General features: G+C 43.7%; 1 protein-coding gene across 1 annotated transcript in view; it reads left to right on the forward strand.

Annotated features, from left to right (window-relative positions):
* CELSR1 (cadherin, EGF LAG seven-pass G-type receptor 1) overlaps positions 1-10,148 on the forward strand; it is a 174,455-nt gene that overhangs the window by 113,979 nt on the left and 50,328 nt on the right. The gene's annotated exons all lie outside the window — the stretch shown is intronic.

Consider the following 10,148-nt stretch of genomic DNA (forward strand, 5'->3'; position numbering starts at 1 on the left):
TTTAAAGTTCAAAATGTTGCTCTAGTAAAACACATAAAATACATTGCTCGTGTCTGACTGCAAAACGTCATTTCCTACATGCTCAGAACTCAATTTTTAAAATACCACGAGAAAAGGTAATCTCTGCAAAAATAGTTCAGTTTATGAGTCATTTCCTGGCATTCTGGCTGAAGATTCAGACTCGCATCCTTGCTGAGACCTAACTCATCCTCTTCCACCTAAATCCAGAGGATCATCAATGAAAGTCCTAGTCTAGATAAGACCATAGATTTGATACATAGAAATGGAAGCTTGACAGATTCTGATTAGAAATTATATACAATATCGTTAATAGTGAAGGTGTATAATCTGCATAATAATCTGCCCACAGTTCCAATGGCTTCACTGTCCTTTGAAAACTTTAAATCAAGTCAGTATTTTCCTTTCTAAAGGAAAATTTTAGCTCAGGTGCAAGCCGTGTGATTGAGGCAGGACTCACACTGGGTGATGTTCTGTGGTTGTATAAGGCAGAAGGCTGATTAGATGATAACATGAGTCCATTCCATCCATAAAATGTGGCAGGATCCTGTGAAAACCCGTCTCAAGCTTCAGCCTGCGGTCTTGCAGGTGGGAAGCCAAGAGACAGAAGGACAGAAGTGTTGTTGCCCTGTTCTTACACTCTTCCACAGCATCTACCGCTCCCTCAGCAGGACTTTGGTGTCTGGCCTGTGGCAACCGTTTCAGTTCCTAACATCTCCCGAAAAGGACTGAAGGGCCACCTGGCTAATATTTACTTTTCTTGGTCCTGCTCAGACGTGATTGCGGAGCCCTTGCAGGTGGTTTTGGGTGTAACAGGGGACAGCTGATCTGCCCTTGCACAACAGGCACACATGAGCCTGAACTTTAAAAGCCCCTCCCTGCAATTCCACTGATATTTATTCATGCGGGTTTCAATTAGTAGTAATTGGTTTTGTTGATTTTGTTTTGTTTTTTTTTTCTGGTAGAGGGTAAGTGTGAAGTGATTGATATCTGGGAAAGGAAATCAGGATTTGGCCGCAGAGAGACATTCCATTGTCTTGACACAAAATAACAAATAACTCGCCTCTAAATCTGTGTCTCGGGAAATGAAAGTGTAAAGCAGTGAAAGTCATTTGGAGGTCATTGAGAGGCGAAGTGTGTCCTGCTCCCCAGCCCTGTGTTGCTCAGCTCTCCGTAACAGCTTTGGGCAATCTCTCGGGCGGCTGGGGAAGAGGAGGGCAAGTGCACGCCCAGTGCCTGGCTCTTTCTCTCCCCCACCTGCTTTCAGAAGTGTTGTTCTTGCAGAGTTTGCAAACACCACCTGAAAACAGGGGTTGTTGTGGCGGTGATTTTATACACAAATGCAAACAGTAACTTTCCAGAAAGGGTCCCCAGGGTTTTCGTTCTGTGAGTGACAGTAGAGACCATGTTGTGTCAAAACCAACCTGAGCCCCAGCTCTTCTGGAAGCCTCATCCTCAGCAAGGCTGCTCAGTGCTTATTCCTCTCACTCCTCCCAGTTTTTAAAAAGGCTTGACTTGCATGCCTGGTTACAGCACTGCCATTTCTTGGTCTGTGCCCACCCCACGCCCAAGCTGGGTCTCAGCTGCATGGCTTTCCCCATGGTGTGGGGCTCTCAAATCACCCTAGGGAAGGTGGCACCCGGTGGTGCTCCTTGAGCCTGATTCTGCTTGAGCTGAGCTGTCTAACACCTCCACGCCGCCAAACACCTCGGAGGTTTAATTGCACCTCCCAAAATGTTGATTTTTGGCTCCTCCTGAAGGCTAAGGAGATGCGAGGGACCTCCATGAGACCTGGCAGAGTGAATGGCCCTGTGCTCACCATAGGGCCCTGAGGATGGTGCAGCCCAGCCAGCCGAGGGCTTCGGCAAAGCCAGCAGAGTCATTGAAATGGCACCTCAGGAATTCGGTGTGAGTGCTTTGAAGTGCACTGTTATCTCCATTTAATCACACACTAAATCTACAGTACCTCGCTGATTTGCAGTAACTTTTCGGGTATTTTGCATCTGTCTGTGAAGTGAGAGGAAGCAGCACATTGCAATTACCTGGCCACAAAGGGTCTGTGCGGACCTCCTTTGCAAAGACCCAGCCATGAGGGGTTAGCCCGTAGAGGAGTGTGGGATTCCTGGATTTTATAGACTCAGTTGTGTCCCCATCACCCACACTGAGCAGCAGTTTGCTTGGTGTCGCCAGGAATGAGTTGAAGGAGCAAGAGCTTAGTTGCTGTGAACAAGTGTCACATTGTGCTATTTCTAGGTATTTCTTGGACTATGACAGCAATAACATTTGCATCCTGGATGCAAAATTAAGTCTTAAACATACAAGATTTATATAAAGGTGGTACTTTGGCAGGTAGATAGGGACAAATGGCAAAGGGAGAAGGGTTAGCTGAACTGGGGGAGAACAAGAATGCTCTTTCAGCATCCTTCACGTGCTCTCCTCTCCCAGTTCTCCAAGGATCCTGGAAGAGCATCCTTGTTGGTGGAAGGGTTGGTGGAAGGGAGGGAGGCAGCAAAAAAGGCAGAAAAAGGATTCAGAGGGCAGGAGAGGGCAGGGAGAAAGCACGCCAGCCACAGGGGCAGATCAGAGGGAAGAAGAGGGCTGCAGAGGGTGGGTGAGGGAACCCGCAGCAGCAGAGCACTGTGGTGAGTGGTAGACACACGGAAAGCTGGATGTTGTCTTGAGGAATGGGCATGGTCTCTCGGCAGCCAAAACAGGTCCTTCTTGCTGTGTCACTGATTCAGCATCAAAGAGCTGAGAAGCATCTGGGAATACAAATGTGATGGTAAAATTTCCATTTGCTGGGGGGGGTGGGGGGGGAACTCATTCTTCATATCAGCACTACGGCAGCCTTTGCCAAAATTAGTCAAATCTAAGAATAGATCCTTTGCAGGAGCTGGATGATATTTGTGAAGATACTGGTCAGGCTCTGTGGAGGGATGGAGCACATCTGGGTGCCGTGTGTGTGTAGCCATGGCTTTTCACAGCCTCACCATGCCATTGTCGCATGGTGGGACAGGAGTGCTGCTCCCCATCTCTGCCCTACCACCAAAAGAGCAACAGCAATTCAGGCAACGCCGTTCACCTGTGCCAGGTCTCATAGCTGTGCCGAAAGCCCCGGCTTTGAATATCAAAGTTTAGCCTCTGGATGCAGCATGAAGGAGATAACAAATCAGGCTAGTAAAACTCGCTTAACTTTGTAGCCTAGCCTGGATCCTGAGGATGGGTGTTTCGGGGAGTTTGTCTAAGAAAAGGAACTGGTCTGGTGGCTTTTCAGGATTTGCATTTTTGACTCACCAATGAGAAGATGAGAAGTTTTTGGTTTTCCTTTTCACTGTCACAGGCTCTCATGTTTCTCTACAGACTCAAGCCAAGTTTGTATAAAGAAATGCCATTAAAATATTCAGGGAATAAAGGGGATACATACATCAAAGGAGTAAGGGGTTTATGTGAAACGATTTGTCCTGCCTTTCCCTGGTGACTAATCAGGATGCGTAAAAGATTCTCAGTTCTTCACACCACCTTATTTTAAAGGTGCTCTGGAAAGCTGTAGGGGGAAACTTAAAAAAACAGAGATTAACATTAATGGTTTCTCTTAATCTAACCTAATTTGGAGTTTCCCGATTGATCAGAACAGTCTGCAAGTCCATGCCACGGTGCTAAGCTTCTCTGGCATTTCCTAGTCTCTCCCCCTTGGATTGCAGGCACGGTGCTTTCCCCATTTGTTTTTTCCTGTTTATTTATATATTTTCCTTGCTGGGGCCTGGGCTCCGTCCGCTTGCCCAGGGAGACTGCCGCCGCCACAGACCCTTAATGAGCTTTTTGACCACTGAAGCAGCACAGCATCGCCTGGGAATCGGAGGGGGTTTCTCCCTTCCCCATGTTAGATAGAGGAGCAGAGGCCACTGGGTTAACGAAGGAGCCGGGGCGGCTGGCGCGCTGCCTAATGAGCGCCAGGGAGCCAGCAAGGGGGGACCCCGCCGGCAGCCAGAGCCCCATCAGCAGCCTCCAGCGGGACCCGATGCCAGTTGCTCCATTTTTCCCCATTATTACTGTAGCTGGAAGCATTAGGAAGCAAAGAGCCCCACAGGGTGTAAACGTGAGGTGTTTTCCACCCAGCACTTTTGGGGGTGGTGGGGTCTGAACCAACACATTAACAATGCAGAGGAGTGCTTTTTTTTGTATTAAAAATGACTAGGAAACAGATTCTTTTTAACCTTTAACCACTCCAAACAGTCAATAAATCATTAGCTACTGATTAACAAAAACAGAAGGGTAACTTATTGTCCAGTAAGCAAACTCCTGGAAGCGCTGAAAGGCTGGCACTGACTTCAGGATGGCTTTTCTTTTTACACATTTGCAGTTATTAAAAATACAAACAAGCCAAGCTCTGCATATTAAGCCATACCACACAAAGCATTTTGCGAAAAGACCAACTTTCTAAAATAGATATATTTTTTTAATGTGTACAGTGACCTGAGCAAGTGCAGTATTTACAATACGCAACATTATATCTGTCCCCCAAGAAAACAGGTCTCCACATGCCACGCTTAAACAGGTGGGTTGTGTCTCATTTGCAAGGCCTCCCAGTTTGTGTTCTCAAAGTCTTGGCCATACTTGCAGTCTGCTGCTGAATCGTCTCCTCGGCTGTCAGCTCCTTCAAAAGACTCAATGGGGTGACTAAAGCAGGCGGAAATCCTCATGGCCAAGGTTCGGGCTGGAGAGCACAGCTTTCAGTCTGAGTTCAGGGAATGTCCGTGAAGTTGGAACGCTCTCCCGTGGCCCATCAAAAACACTCTCCCTCTTTCCATCTGTGCGAAAAGTCAAGTGGCAATTTTTTATCTAGAATGGAGGTTGGATAAAGGTGTTTCTAGTAGAGGAAATGCTTGTGGGACTTTTGTAAAAGCTCTATTATCTTGCGGATTAACTAATAAAAGGATGAGATCCAGGAACATGAGTGTCATCACTGCTGCTGATTGACTAAACAAACATTTGCACTTTTTAGTATTGCTATTACATGTACAGTATCTAGTCTTGTTTAATTCAAAATAAGTCTACCATAGATTGGACTATTTGCTTAAACGTCTCCAACAATTTTGCGTCATGACTCTTGAAAACAATAGTATTTGTAATGTAAAAATCTAACAGTTAAGTATTTAAGACAAGGCTTTCATTGTCCGTTAATCTGTATGTGATTTCTGTTCACTGTGCATCGTTAGACCATCTGTGTCTTTAATACGTAACTGTGCGGGCTCTCGCAGTTTAAATATTTACTTTAAAATAATAGAGGATCCAAATGAAACTGAGATACATGAGAATATCCATGTCTGATGTTTTAAGTGGAATGGGAATAGATTTGTGCAGTAGATTTGCAAACTATAAACAGATGTGTTTTGATGACCTTGTCTCCTCTATCTGGTCTCCATTTATAAAACACAAGTTCACAGATTAAGCTTCTCAGGGTTTTACACGCACCTGGGAGAACCTACATATGTTTCTTTCTGTTGAATTTGTGGGGAGAAGTTCAAACAGTTCATTGCTCCGTACTTGGGTTTCATGAAAATCGGATTTGGCATCACTGGTAAAATACCTTCACAGTGGCATTCTCTCACTGCAACCTGAGAAAGTCACTGCAGGTGACCAAAGGGAGTTACATGCACCTCTGCAACTTGAGATGGTCACTCCTCCAGGTCACCACTGAGGACAGTAGATGAATCTCACTGTTAATTCCACTGTGGTCAGAAAGAGAGCTGCAATTTTCAAAAGTCATCCACATCCTGGGAAACTGTCATTCTTGCAGTTTGCCTGTGACTCTGTCTGGGCAAGGGAGAATGTTATGGGTTAGACATGAGATTTGAGATTGTCCACCCATAGATCAGAACCACTAATCTCCGTCATGAAAACTCAGTGAGGCAAACTTTCATAACATTGTATATAATTTTAGGTACTAATTGCCATTATTTGAGGAACATAAATGTGGTTCGTCTTGTTTTACAGATAGAGAGAAAGGTAGATGGCTTCTTCTCTCATGTGTGAATCCTGAGTCAGGGCCGCTTCTGTCTCTTCTCCAGGTGACTCTGTATGCGATTATATCAAGAAAACATAAGGCTCAATACAATGAACACAACGTACTTTAACATGGGGTGCACAGAATGTTTGAAGAATGACTATGTGATGGTGATAATACACTGCAACACTTAACAGCTGCTTGCTTGCTTTCTTTCTTTTTTTTTTTCTTTGAGTCCAGGATGAATCAACATCTTTCATGGTTTGTTTAAGGGAGGCCAAGTTCTCTCTCTGGCACTGTTTGGTACCTCTTCTTGCTGCTCAGTTTTACAGCATGTGGTCTTTGAAGTTTGAATTCCAACCTGTTTCTGGACAAGCACTAAGTAAAAAGGCAGCCTTTAGGGTTAGGCAGCACAAGGTAAATTTTCAGCCCCGTGAGCAGGAACTCAGTTACATGACTTGCATTACCATTAATGGGGGTCATGCTGGTAAATTCCTGTACACCACATTGAACATTTACTCATGAGTGCAGAATTGGCACAGCTAATGGAACTTGCCTTTCGGGTAGCATGGTGTTTCAGGAGATGAGTCTGACAGGCAGAAAGGACGGCTAAGTGCCCAGATGAAAGTCTGGCTTTTAACTCCTTGAACATATTTCCAGGAAATAATAGTGTGAATTAATGCTGGTTAGTGTTAGCTGTTCCTACTGTTAGGGATCAGTCTTGCTCCAGTGGGATTCCACAGAGGCAAAGATGATGCCTGAAATGTAAATGTGTGTGCTGTCATTTAGTGTTGGCAATTCGCTTTCTTGTGTGTTTTCCCAGTATTACGTACTGTTACTTGTTTTCTTTCAAATGTAGGCTAGTCCTCGTGCTAACACCAGCTTCTATAATCACAAAAAATTTCTTTTTTTATAATTTTCCCCCCTGCAACTTTCCCAGAGATCACCCCTCCTATGGAAGAGCATCACCTGCTGATTTCCAGCTTATATTACTCATGGGCATCTTATCCCCATTTGTTCTTGTACTGTGTCCATTGCAGTGGTAGCATCTTGTCACTTCCAAAACTCTTCCTTCGCCTTTACTTTGCCAGGCTAAACACAGCAAGTCCTTTTTGTCTGTTTGATAAGATAAGCTTTCCGTTGCCCTGGCTGCGGTTCTGTGCATCTGCTTTAGTTGGAAGTTATTTTTAATAAGTGAAATCAAAATAGTCCACAATGCTGTATCCTGTTCAGTGTCATGAAATTTCCCTCATACTTCACAACAACCCCCTGTTTTATTGTGTTTTTTATATTTTAATCACACCATGGTTCATAATTGTTTTGTAGTCAGTTAATACAGTTATTTTTTTCTTATTTTTCATCATTTATAGCTAATGATTTCTGAGCCTGCAATAGAAATTCTTGTCATTAGATCCCAAGTTTCATGTTCTGTGATTAATTCTCTTTCTAGGACTCAGCTATTCAAAGTGATTCGTTTTTTTAATGCATGATACTCTAAATATCCTTTGAATCACCAGCAAACTATATTTAGTATTAATCAAAATATTAAATTACTAAAATCAGTTTCATGACTCAGTTCTGAAGGAACTCCTAACTTAGGCTCCCTCTGTTCCAGTCTTTTATTTATTTCACATTACTTCAGTTATAAAGTATTCTCTACAGTAAGTGCAGAGAAGAGTAGCGTAGTACTTGCCACATATAAGCGAATAAAAAAGTCCATGTCACATTCAATCACTCAGAGAATCTCTTTCCTTCCCCAGCAACATATTCTTCCACTTTGGGAAAAGCTTATTCTGCCAAATGAGCCTTTTAACATGGCCAGAAAATCACTACGTGTTTCAACTAAGTATGGTTTGAACTGCCGGTAGGTCTCTCTTCATTCACCGACATGCTCCATTTCTTCTTCATCAGCTTATGGTTCTGTGTGGTCATCAGAGCCAAAGAGATGGCAGAGGTCTGCACTGCAATGACCAGTCGACATCTAGAGAAACACTTTGCAATTTCTGTGTTGAGTAAAAATAGGGGGGAAAAAAATCAATTTGCCACTGCAGCTCATTGACTGTGAAGGAGCAGCTGCAAACTGCTGAGTCTCATCAGGTTGCAATCTTGATTAACATTGGGCAGATCCCCCCTGCTGCGAGAATAAATACCCTGCCTTTGTCAAGGCTCCCATGTAAGAAACAATAGGTTATTTCAGTGAAGCAAAAGAACGTAAATGTTAATCGAATCATTCCTCCAAATGAATAGAAGTAGCACCCAGAATGTAAACATTTGAATTTTGGAAGGAAAGGTCTGCCTGTCAGTTGGTTAATTTTCTATGTATTTTTTCATTTACTTTGAAAAGCTACTGACTAACATTGCCATCATTGCATACAATAACATTTTCAGCACTGCAAATACGTATGCTTCCTGTCTTTCCAAGCTAGGCAATGGCAAAGTCCAGGGAGTATCGGAAAAAATAAAATCTGCCTTAATATCACTCAAGAGAGGTCAAAACCTTGTACTGTAAAACTGCCAAACTATGTGGTCACATTAGTTCTTGGTAGAGGAAATGGAAAATACTTTCCAACTGGAATTAACACCAGGAAGCATCTTTTAAAAATGTTTTTTATACATTGGGATAATTACCCTTAGAAATAAATCTGATGATGAAAGTGGCTTTAGGTTTTTTAACAAATTTATGTGTGTCCAAGCGAAACAGAAAGAATAGGCATTTATCTCCTTACTGCTTCCTTGTTTGATGTGCAAATAAGGGATTTCAGTACGCAGTTGAGCAATATGTGTTTCAAAGCGAGTCTACAGCAAACTATAGTGTGATGCCCAGACGTCTTCCGTTTTCATATGGTTACAACTATTGTTGATCAACACATCATAAAAATACCTCTTGGCTTTCAGTTGTGTCACGTGTCTGGTCAGATCCTGATGACTTCACTCCTGTGGGGTATCCCTTTGCCCGCAAAGGAATGGCAGCAAAGCCAGGGGAGTTCAGCTCACTGCTTCTCTTGTACCCATAAAGTCCTCAGAGATCCTGCACCAGTGGTGGATTAGGACTCTGTAGCTCTCTACAAACACTAAACATGGAAAACGGTTTTCTTACGTAATTTGCTAGTTCTTCACTGAGACTGAGATGCTGCTGTTTATACATGCGCCCTTTTTTAGCAGTCATGATGCACTTCTCCACTGGAGGAATCTGTCTCTTGAGTTTCTGCGTAGCACAGATTGTCTCCTGTCAGTCACACTGGGGTACATCTCATCAGTTAGGAAATTATTGGAGTTGAAGGATATGTTTGTGGTGGAGGCACAGAAGTTTGGTGGTTGGGGTTGGATTCCCAATGGTCCCATAGGCTTTCCTGTCTGTCTGGTTCACTGAATTTCCCCAGTTGTTGGTAGTTGCTGAAGTGGGGAGAAATACAACTGCTGGCAGAGTGATTAGCAGACTGAGCCAGTAACAGTGGAGGTATGAAGCTGAGTGTGAGAATTCTAGTTTTGTGGCCCACATTCACCAGGGCACATTGTGACTGGGTGGGCAGGAGTTTCCTACTGCCTGGGTGAAGCTGGAGATCAGGCCAAGCTGGAGAATCTATTGCCACTCGAAAACACGCTTTCTTCCCATCTTTCATGCATCACCCACAGTGTCAGTCTGCATGCCTGGACCAAAGTGGCTGCATGAGCAAGTTCATGCAAGCTCATCCATTATTTTTGATTGTCCAACTCTACAGGTCACTGATCTCTGTTCTCCCGTGACTAGAAACCAGGGGCTTCTCAGCCAGCTCAGCAATGGGCAGTGGTTTTCTGTGCCCTCCATCTTGTAGCTGGAACAAGTGGTCTTCATCTAAGCTCCCTTCCAGTCATCAGCCAACCTTTCAATACAACCTTTATAGGAACCTGCACTCAGTTTCTGGTGGACCTGACAGAGTACCCCAGTCAGAGAAAATCTGATTTAAGCCTTTAGCTTTGTTTGCGATATACGTCATTTTATGGTTTTCTGTCTTTGGGCAGAAACAATGTTAAAATTCAAATTACTTCATCCACTTGAGGTGAAGAGTTGTAAAACAAGCAGAATGTATTAGTTTGCTGTGCAGAAGTAAGAAAACCCCTCTTTGAAGGTATTTGGGAAAAAATGGTT

This window comes from Charadrius vociferus, unplaced genomic scaffold, assembly GCF_000708025.1.
Source record: "Charadrius vociferus isolate BGI_N301 unplaced genomic scaffold, ASM70802v2 scaffold363, whole genome shotgun sequence".
Taxonomy (NCBI): Eukaryota; Metazoa; Chordata; class Aves; order Charadriiformes; family Charadriidae; genus Charadrius; species Charadrius vociferus.